The sequence below is a fragment of the Octopus bimaculoides genome, chromosome 6, assembly GCF_046866305.1.
Source record: "Octopus bimaculoides isolate indiv1 chromosome 6, ASM4686630v1, whole genome shotgun sequence".
Classification (NCBI taxonomy): Eukaryota; Metazoa; Mollusca; class Cephalopoda; order Octopoda; family Octopodidae; genus Octopus; species Octopus bimaculoides.
This window is the reverse complement of record NC_142933.1, coordinates 70,399,961-70,409,960: the sequence shown is the minus strand read 5'-3', so window position 1 is coordinate 70,409,960 and position 10,000 is coordinate 70,399,961.

Genomic DNA, 10,000 nt, shown 5'->3' with positions numbered 1-10,000 from the left:
TGCATTTATGTGCGTCCGTATACATTACTGCACACTATCAATATGTTGTGTGTTGTGCGTGTGAGTTGTGATGATGGCGGCTTTGGCGGTGGTGGTGGTGATCATGGTGGGGAGGGATACATCAATCATACGTCTACTTCGCGAGGGGAGCTGGCGTAGATAGTATGGCTGATCAGAGATATTGTAGGTGTTGCTGTTATTGTTGTTGTTGTTCTCGTTGTAATTAGTATTATTATTATCATTATTATTATCATTATTATTATTATTATTATTATCATTATTATTATTATTATTATTATTATTATTATTATTATTATTATTATTATTATTATTATTATTATCATCATCATTTCGTTGTGTAATGGTAGCAGAGGGTCTCGGTCGTTCATTGGTTATTATAACGTGTTGCCGTCAATCTTGTATTGTTTTGTAGTATGGGCTGTAGAACAAGCAGTGGTTCCAGTTGTGTTGAAGTTTATGCGCCAGTAATAGCGTAACATTTCAGCTGTATTTTATGGGTGTATTCATTTGGCAATTGTGGGGTTGGTGGTAGTATGTGTAGTGGTAGTATGGTGGTGTTGAAGTAGTTGTTCTAGCTGCAGTACCTACAATCTGGTGATTGTAGTGCATTGGTTTGATTGCTGTAGATCTGGCAGTAGTACAAATGGTAATAGTGTGTGAGGTTTAATGTTGTAGCTTTCGTGGTAGTACTAGTGGTCGTAATGTGTTGGTATCGGTGCTGCGGCTTTGGTGGTAGTATTAGTGGTTGTAGTTCATTGGTATTGATGTTGTGGCATTGGTGGTAGTACTACTGGTTGTCGTGTGTTGTTATTGGTGCTGTGGCTTTGGTGGTAGTATTGGTGGTTGTAGTTCATTGGTATTGATGTTGTGACTTTGGTGGTAGTACTAATGATTGCAGTGTGTTGGTGTTCATGTTGTGGCTTTGGTGGTAGTATTAGTGGTTGTAGTTCATTGGTATTGATGCTGTGGCTTTGGTGGTAGTACTAGTGGTTGTCGTGTGTTGGTATTGGTGCTGTGGCTTTGGTGGTAGTACTAGTGGTTGTAGTTCATTGATAGTGATGTTGTGGCATTGGTGGTAGTACTAATGATTGCAGTGTGTTGGTATTGATGCTGTGGCACTGATAGTAGTACTAATGGTTGCCGTGTGCTGGTGTTCATGTTGTGGCTTTGGTGGTAGCACTGGTGATTGTAGTGTAATGATACTGATGTTGTGACTTTGATGGTAGTACTGCTGATTGCCGTGTGGTGGTATTGATGTTGCGGCTTTAATGGTAGTACTAATGGTTGTAGTATGTTGGTATTGCGTTGTGGCTCTGGTGGTAGTACTGGTGATTGTAGTGTGATGGTATTGACGTGACTTTGGTGGGAGTTCTAGTTGTTGTAGTATGTTATTGTTGGTGTTTGCTTGGCTTTGGTGGCAGTAGTAATGTCGTAGTTCATTGGCATTCAGGCTGTGGTTTTGGCGATAGTACTAGTGGTTGCACTGTGTAGGTATTGACGTATTACCACAGCAAGAACAACAACTATCGTCCCAACAACTACTACTGTTACCTCTCTTCCTCTTTCTTTTCCCTGTTTTTTCTTGTTCTACCTCTTCCTCCTCCTTCCCTCCTCCTCTTGTTTGTCGCCTCTACTCTCTACTCCTCCCTCCTCATCCTCTTGTTTACTTCCATTTCTTCTTTTTCATCCCCTTTTCACTTCTTCATCAACTCCCTTTTTCTTCTTTCTTTCTCCTCCTCCTCCTCCTTGACCCCATCTCCTCCTTTATTTCCTCCGTCTCCTTGTCTCTCCTCGGCCTCAACCCTCTCCTCTTCCTACTCTGACTATAACTACAACTGGAACAAGTACTACTACTACTCTCACTACTACTACTACTACTACTACTACTACTACTACTACAACTACTAATACTACTTCTCTTACTCTTACTACTACTACTACTACTCTTACTACTACTACTACTACTACTACTACTACTCTTACTACTACTACTTCTACTACTACTACTACTACTACTAATACTACTTCTACTCTTACTACTACTACTACTACTACTCTTACTACTACTACTTCTACTACTACTACTACTACTACTACTACTACTACTACTCTTACTACTGCCACGACTACTACCACGACTACTACTACTACAACTCTTACTACTACTACTACTACTACTACTACTACTACTACTACTACTACTACTACAATATCAGCGGCAGTAACTAGGAATGCAACATGAACAGGAAGAATATCAGACAAAAACAACAATAACATCCGCACCTCCACCACCAACAACAACAACAGCAACAACAACAACAACAACGACAAAAACGACGACGACGACGACGACGACGAAAACAATTTTCAAAACTAGAACAAATTCATCAATAGAAAGACATGCCTCTAACAAAACGGTAACAAAACCAACAACCACAATAACAGCAGCACCGCAAAGCGCATTGACGACAAAATATACGAGAAAGGAAGGCAAGAACGAGAGAGAGAGAGAGAGAGAGAGAGAGAGAGAGAGAGAGAGAGAGAGAGAGAGAGAGAGAATAGGAGTAATAGGATGAGGAGTGCTGGAAATGCCGCCAGGGAACCTGTTAGAAACGTGAGAGTTGTCGATTAAGACGGATGATGACAACGAGGTTCTAATGATGGAAACGAGGCTTTGTCCGTTAGAAGCGAGGCTCTGACACTACAGATGGCAGCTGATGACAGATGTATCTTATCTTGCATATTTCTTTATCTCTTTCCTTCTCAATTTTCTTCTGACGTCTGTTACGTACGCACGTATGTATGTATGCATGTATGTATGTATGTATGTATGTATGTATGTATGTATGTATGTATGCATGTATGTATGTATGCATGTATGTATGTATGCATGTATGTCTATATAAATGTATGTGTATGTATGCATACATGCATACTTACGTACATACATGTATGCGTGTACGTATATATATATATATATATATGTATATATATATATATATATATATATATATATATATATATATATATATGTATGTATGTATGTATGTACTTATGTATGTAGATATGTATATAGATAGGTAGGTAGGTAGGTAGGTAGGTAGGTAGGTAGGTAGGAGGGTAGGTAGGTAGGAGGGTAGGTAGGTACGTACGTACGTACGTATATATGCGTATATAAAAGTATTTCTATGCGTATATCTATGTACGTGTGCATGGATATATGTATCTGCTTTTGTATGTATATATGTATTTGGGTATGTACGTGAGTATCCATGTGTTTATGTATGAGCATATAAGTAAGTATATACCCGTGTATGTATGAGCGTATGGATTTGGGTGTATATATATGTATTTTTCTCTCTTTTCAGTTCAAACAACGTTCAGTTTATTCTTGAAATAACCATTTCTATTAGAACTAGGCACAACATACACGCATACACGTGCGCCCTAACACACATACATACACACAGACAAACAAACGCAAACAAACTTACACGCACACACACGAAAAGACAAACAGACAGATAGATACGCAGATAGATAGATAGATAGATAGATAGATAGATAGATAGATAGATAGATAGATAGATAGATAGATAGACAATCTGGCAAACAGACAGACCGACAGACAGACAGACTAACTAACTGACAAACAATTAGATGGATAGAGATGTATACACATCTGCATGTACACATGTATGCATACGTGGCGTTCTTCCAATGTTTGTAAGTGTGTATGACGTCGTAATATCACCAACATATACATACATATGTGCCTTTTTGTGGTTGTGTATGCACGTATACGTGTGTGAGTGCGTGTGTGTATATAATTAACTAGTGTTATTACGATTAGAAAGCCACTCGCCATATCGAGGTTCACCTATCGCGCCCTCGGTACATCGCGGATTTTTCTGGCTAATATATGTAAATTTAGGGCGGTGAGCTGGCAGAATCGTTAGCACGCCGGGCGAAATGCCTAGCGGTATTTCGTCTGCCGTTACTTTCTCAGTTCAAATTCCACCGAGGTCGACTTTGCCTTTCATTCTTTCGGAGTCGGTTAAATAAGTATCAGTTACGCACTGGGGTCGATGCAATCAACCTAATCCCTTTGTCCTTGTTTGTTCCCTCTATGTGTAGCCCCCTGTGGGTATTAAGGAAATAAATATATGTAAATTTATATCACCGACTCCTCAGTATATCTCGGATTTCTGCAGCCGATAAGTATTTATATTTTTTTGAGATTTTAATTATTTCTGTAGTAAAATAAGCATGTTCACGCCTAAAAATTAATAAACTGATAAATTAAAATACAGTACTGAATTGTATAAAACATTAATTAAAATATATTAAAAGAAAATACGTAGTGTAACGTAGATAAGTAAACAAAGAATTGCAAATATTGTATGGAAAACGAAACCCGGGTGGGGGCGAGTGTGTGGTGTTGTTTTGCGTTTATAATAAAACAAATATATACAAATTATAAAAATAATTTTAAAAATATGCAGTTCAGTTCAGTTCAGTACTGTTTCTACTTCGCGGGTTTTCACCTATCGCGGGGTTTGTGGAATGTAACACGCGCGATAGTCGAGCGATTACTGTATGCTCAAATATCAGTCTGATATTAAATCTAATTTATCTTCTGATTTTCGTTTTGTGTTGTGTCGACACCCCCAGGTGAAGAAGTAGGTTCTTCCAAGACATATAAATAGAAGTAGTCTGGCCGTGGTAGGAGAGTTGAGTAGCAGTTGTGTAGAGGTTGAGTAGAGATCATCCGAAGGTGCTAGATAGCAGTAGCTTGAGATCTAACAGTTTGGTATTATACATTTACAGAATATCTTCACTCTGTAAACCAACCAATGTAGCTGTGTAATTCTGAAATGAATTACAGGATTCCTCTGAAGGTCTGGCGTTTCAACCAAATTATGTTACCGTTGACGTAACAATTGTCACATGGTTTCGGTAAAGGTAGAAGTACTGGAGTCGATACATTCGACTATATATTCTTCAATGTGTGGCCCCAGCATGGCCGCAGTCTAACGACTGAAACAAGTAAAGTATGAAAGATAAAAGATGTGCGTTTATGTGTGTGTGTATGTGTGTGTCTACATATATAAGCATATGTAAATACACACACATACAGAAGGTTTTGGTCGGCCGGGGATATAGTACGAGACATTTGCCCAAGATGTTACACAGTGGGACTGAACAGAAGACGAAGCTTCTCAACTACACGACCCGTACCTCCTTAGCCTTCTTCGCCGATTGTCCTCTATAGACAACACAGTTCAACTGTGCACACTGTCAATGTACAATGGAAGAATAAAGGCAGAAGCCTTCAGATGTGTATCTTTTGCAAATCAGGGGTGGTGGATAAGCTTCTTCTTGTAACAGCATTCACCCGGGAGGGTTTAAGCCGGCTCTTGTTGAGTTTACGGGTCAAATCTGTCACAATCAAGGCAGTCCACGCAGGTCTGCAGGCGGCCGATTTTACAGCGTGTTGAAGCCATTCCCGGTTCCACCGACGAACGCACAAAGAAGACTCGAAAGCCGGAAACGAATTCCATACCTGCTTTGACTGTCGTGCGCCACGTCTTCCCCTGACAACAAATGCTGGATTCAAAGGGAATCTTAAGGCATAGGGGTACACTAAGCAGTTGCCTAGAGGCCTCACGGCTCTAAGGGCCCAATGCTAATCTATGTATGCGTTGTGTTGGTGTCAATCAGAAATAACATGGGGTTCAGTTCATTGATTTGCCCGGCAGCGAGCCTATACAGCTTCTAAGACGGTCCTGGCTTGAGTAGTAGAAAAACGTAAAAGCCCACTGAAACCTGATGCCGAGTATTAGATCAGCAGAGCTATCGTATTTTGGACAAGCGTTACAAGTCACTGCCAAAGACCATTCAAGCAGGAAGTGCTGAGAAGAGAGCAAGAGGCCATCAACAACGTTTCGCGGATTAGCGACATCAAAGAATGAACTGGAAGAAACAACAATTTGGTTGATTGTAAGCATTTAAGACAAAGGAGAGGGAACTGGAGAGTCTTGGCAAGCCGAAACCTGTACACAGGGTAGACACCTGTCTAATTGTGTGTGTGTGGGGGGGGGGTCGTTGTGTCTGTGTTTGTCTCTGAATACCGTTTGACAACCGTCGTTGGCGTGTTTACGTCCCTGTAATTTAGTTCGGCAACAGAGACAGATGGAATAAGTACCAGGCTTTAAAATCATTATAAGACCTAGAGTCGATCTCTTCGACTAAAACCCTTCGAGGCAGTGATCCAGCATGGCCGCAGTCAAAGGACTGAAACAAGTAAAAGAACATATATATATATATATATATATATATATATATATATATATATATTACCCACATACCCCTACCTCTACCCCACACTCCACCCATGCCTTCCCCACCTCCCAACACCCTCACATCACACCACACCAATACCCTCGCATCACACCACGCACACACTACAACTGACCAACTACTTTCTCCCTTTCTCCCTTCCCCCATTTTCACACTACATACGTCAAGATCACCAGCAGTCTACCTCCCACACACAGCCCCTCGTTCCCGATCACCGTTTGTTATCTCCCCCTTTCTTAGCTCTCCTGAAATAAGAATTTCTAACTTCCGGTCAGTCATTGTTATGATCGGCCATTATTATGATTGACCGTTGACTGAACACTATTCAATTTTTTTTCTCCGTGTTTTTCTCCTTGTCTCCGTATTCTTTCTGTTGAAGAGCGTAGCTCGAAACGTCAAAGACTTTCCGTATTCCCGAGCGTCATACTAATATATACTTTTGTTATTTACACCACCTGTCCTCGTCTGTTGTTATTTTTTGTATATTCTCCCATATATATATATATAACTATACAATAGTGATCTCGCTCGATGTGGGAAGGTTATGTCCCCTGTCAGTATATGAAAATGTGCTTCCTTGCGCCTCTAAGGGTTTTAACTCTTATTTCTAGCAATATAGGTGCTACCCTGCACCCTCAGTTACAATTAGTGACGACTGAATTTTTCCTTTACGGTTTTATACTCACACACGCACACACACACAGAGAAAGAGAGCGAGAAAGATGCGCAAATAATGAGATATGTGTGTGTATGTGCGTTATCCTCTTGTGTAAAGGCTGTCATATATTTATTTGTAGATGTTGCCATAACTATATTGTCGTTAACTACTTTCATATAAGCCATTATCTTACCGATTATGCAAACATACACACACACACACACACACACACACACACACACACACGCCGATTTAAGTACATACAAACTTAAGCGCATATGACATATATACCTATATGCATCTATATATATACACACACATATACATACATACATATATACATACATACATACATACATACATTCATTCATTCATTTACGCACGCTTACACGCATGGTCTTATGGCGGTGGACACAATGCGTCACATATGTAATTAATCTTAGGTGTTGATATAAACAGAGACAACGAGAAAGTGTGTGTGTGTGTTTGTGTGTGCGTGTGTGTGTGTGTGTGTGTTTGTGTGTGTGTGTGTGTGTAGTATGTTGGCATATACACATACGTGCATATAGACACACAGACAGATAGATAGATAGATAGATAGATAGATAGATAGATAGATAGATAGATAGATAGATAGATAGATAGATAGACGGAAAAAGCGTGTAGTGTGTGGTCTGTGTGCAAGAGAAACAGTGAGAGAAAGAGAAAGAGAAAGAGAAAGAGAAAGAAAGAGTAAGACAGAGGGAGAGACAGAGAGTGTGCATTGTCGGTCCGTTTAGATTTACCGTTTTCCTACGTGATTGACCAGTAGCTGAAAGCTGTTAGCGTTCATTTATCTAACCTGCATAGAAGATATTGTCTTCGTGAAGAGCCGTGTCGAAGCTGGCACCGCTAGCCTATATAGATATATATATATATATATATATATATATATATATATATATATATATATATATATATGCATACATACATATATAACAAATGAAAGAGATTGAAAATGGAATATACATACATATATGTGTGTGTATATATATATATATATATAAATATATATAGCGAGGGATAGCGAATGGAAAACCGGTCGTGGATGTCCATTTTCGGTGCAAGAATCGATGATGAGTGAAAAATGACAAACATTTTAGACATGACAATAAAACAAAAGATGTTTTACTTCAACAGTGATGAAGAAACGATGAGATTTCAGCAGGTTCTCAAATTTCAGATCAATCACACGGCTAAATGGCCATTTTGGCGTCTGGTCTGAACATGACATGTCTGGCTAATACATCTGCGTTGATGAAATACGTTTGTATCCGAAGTAAAAGTGATATATAGAAATGTGTGTGCTTCTGTGCATATTACATATGTGTGAGTAAGTATATATATATATATATATTTTTTTTCTTTTCAAAGTTTCAGCTCAGAGCTGCGGCCATGCTGATGCATATACGTATTATATATACATGCTATACATGTGTACATATTATATGTGCTACGTATATGTATATACATATATATATATATATATATATATATATATATATATATATATATATATATATATATATATATACAGAGAGAGGGGGCGAAATATATGGATGTGTGTGTGTGTGTGTGTGTGTGTGTGTGTGTGTGTGTGCGCGCGCGTGTGTGTGCTTCTACATTCTCTGCAGAGAAAATGGGGAGACTGACAGAGCGATAGACAAATTGATAGATCGATCGATCGAAAGAGAGCTCGATAGTTAGACAGGTTAGTAATTAGCTTAATTGTGAAAACGCTGTCAGATGGACACACACCCACTCAACATGTGTGTGTGTGTGTGTGTGTGTGTGTGTGTGTGTGTGTGTGTGTGTGTGTGTAAGTGTTTATAATGGGTGTGTATGTGTGTGTGTGCTTGCGTGTGTGTGTGCGTGTGTTAGGAATTATATTCTGCTCTAAGTTTCAAGCACATACAGAACACATACGCACCTACTCCATGCAATGTTTGTGGGATGGATGAACTGGTGTCTCAGCAAGGACCAGTTTCATTAGACAAACGTTTGTCACTTAAGAAAGAAATCATTAACAATTGTTAAAATGCTGCTGCAAAAATTGACGAGATTCTAGTGGATGGACATTGTATTAGTTTTCTCAGAACTAATACGAATCCAAGTTTCTTGTACAGACAGCATCTGGTACCTTAACAGCGCGACATGATCAGCAATAGCTAACAGTAAAAGACAACTGGGGGTAGCTGTTAGAACATTGAAGCTGTTATGGCGACAGTGCGTATTAGCAGTAGAGGCAAATATATGCATACACTTACACACAAACATGTGCGTAGGCGTGGTTGTGTGGTTAAAACCATGCTTCCCGACCACGTGGGCAAGTGTCTGCTATTATAGCCGCAGGCTTACCAAAGTTTTGTGGGTAAATTTGGTTGGCGAAAACTGAAAGAAGCCCGTCGCATGCATATATATATATATGTGTGTGTGTGTGTGTGTGTGTGTGTGTGTGTGTGTGTGTGCGTGCGTGTGTGTGCGTGTGTGTGTGTGTGTGTGTGTTTGTGTGTGAGTGCGTGTGTTTGTGCCTCCATCACCATTTGACAACCGGTGTTCGTGTGTTTAAGTCTCTGTAACTTAGCTGTTCAGCAACAGCAGCGATAGAATATGTAGTAGGCTAAAAGTAGGTGCTGGAGGGGGGATGCTTCAAGGCGGTGTTCCAGCATGGCAGCAGCCAAATGAGTGAAATAAGAAAGAGAATAAAAGAATGCAGAAGCAGTGAGAAAGAGAGAGAGAGAGAGAAAGAAAGAGATATTACAATATGTTAATTGAACACGGTCAACATACGCACTTTTCCTCTCCTCATGCAAGGAGAGGGAGAAACAGAGGGAGAGCGAGGCAAACAGAGAGAACGAGAGAAACAGTAAAGGACTGATGTCAAACAGGTCAGCGTCGAATCAGCGACTGCAAATAGAC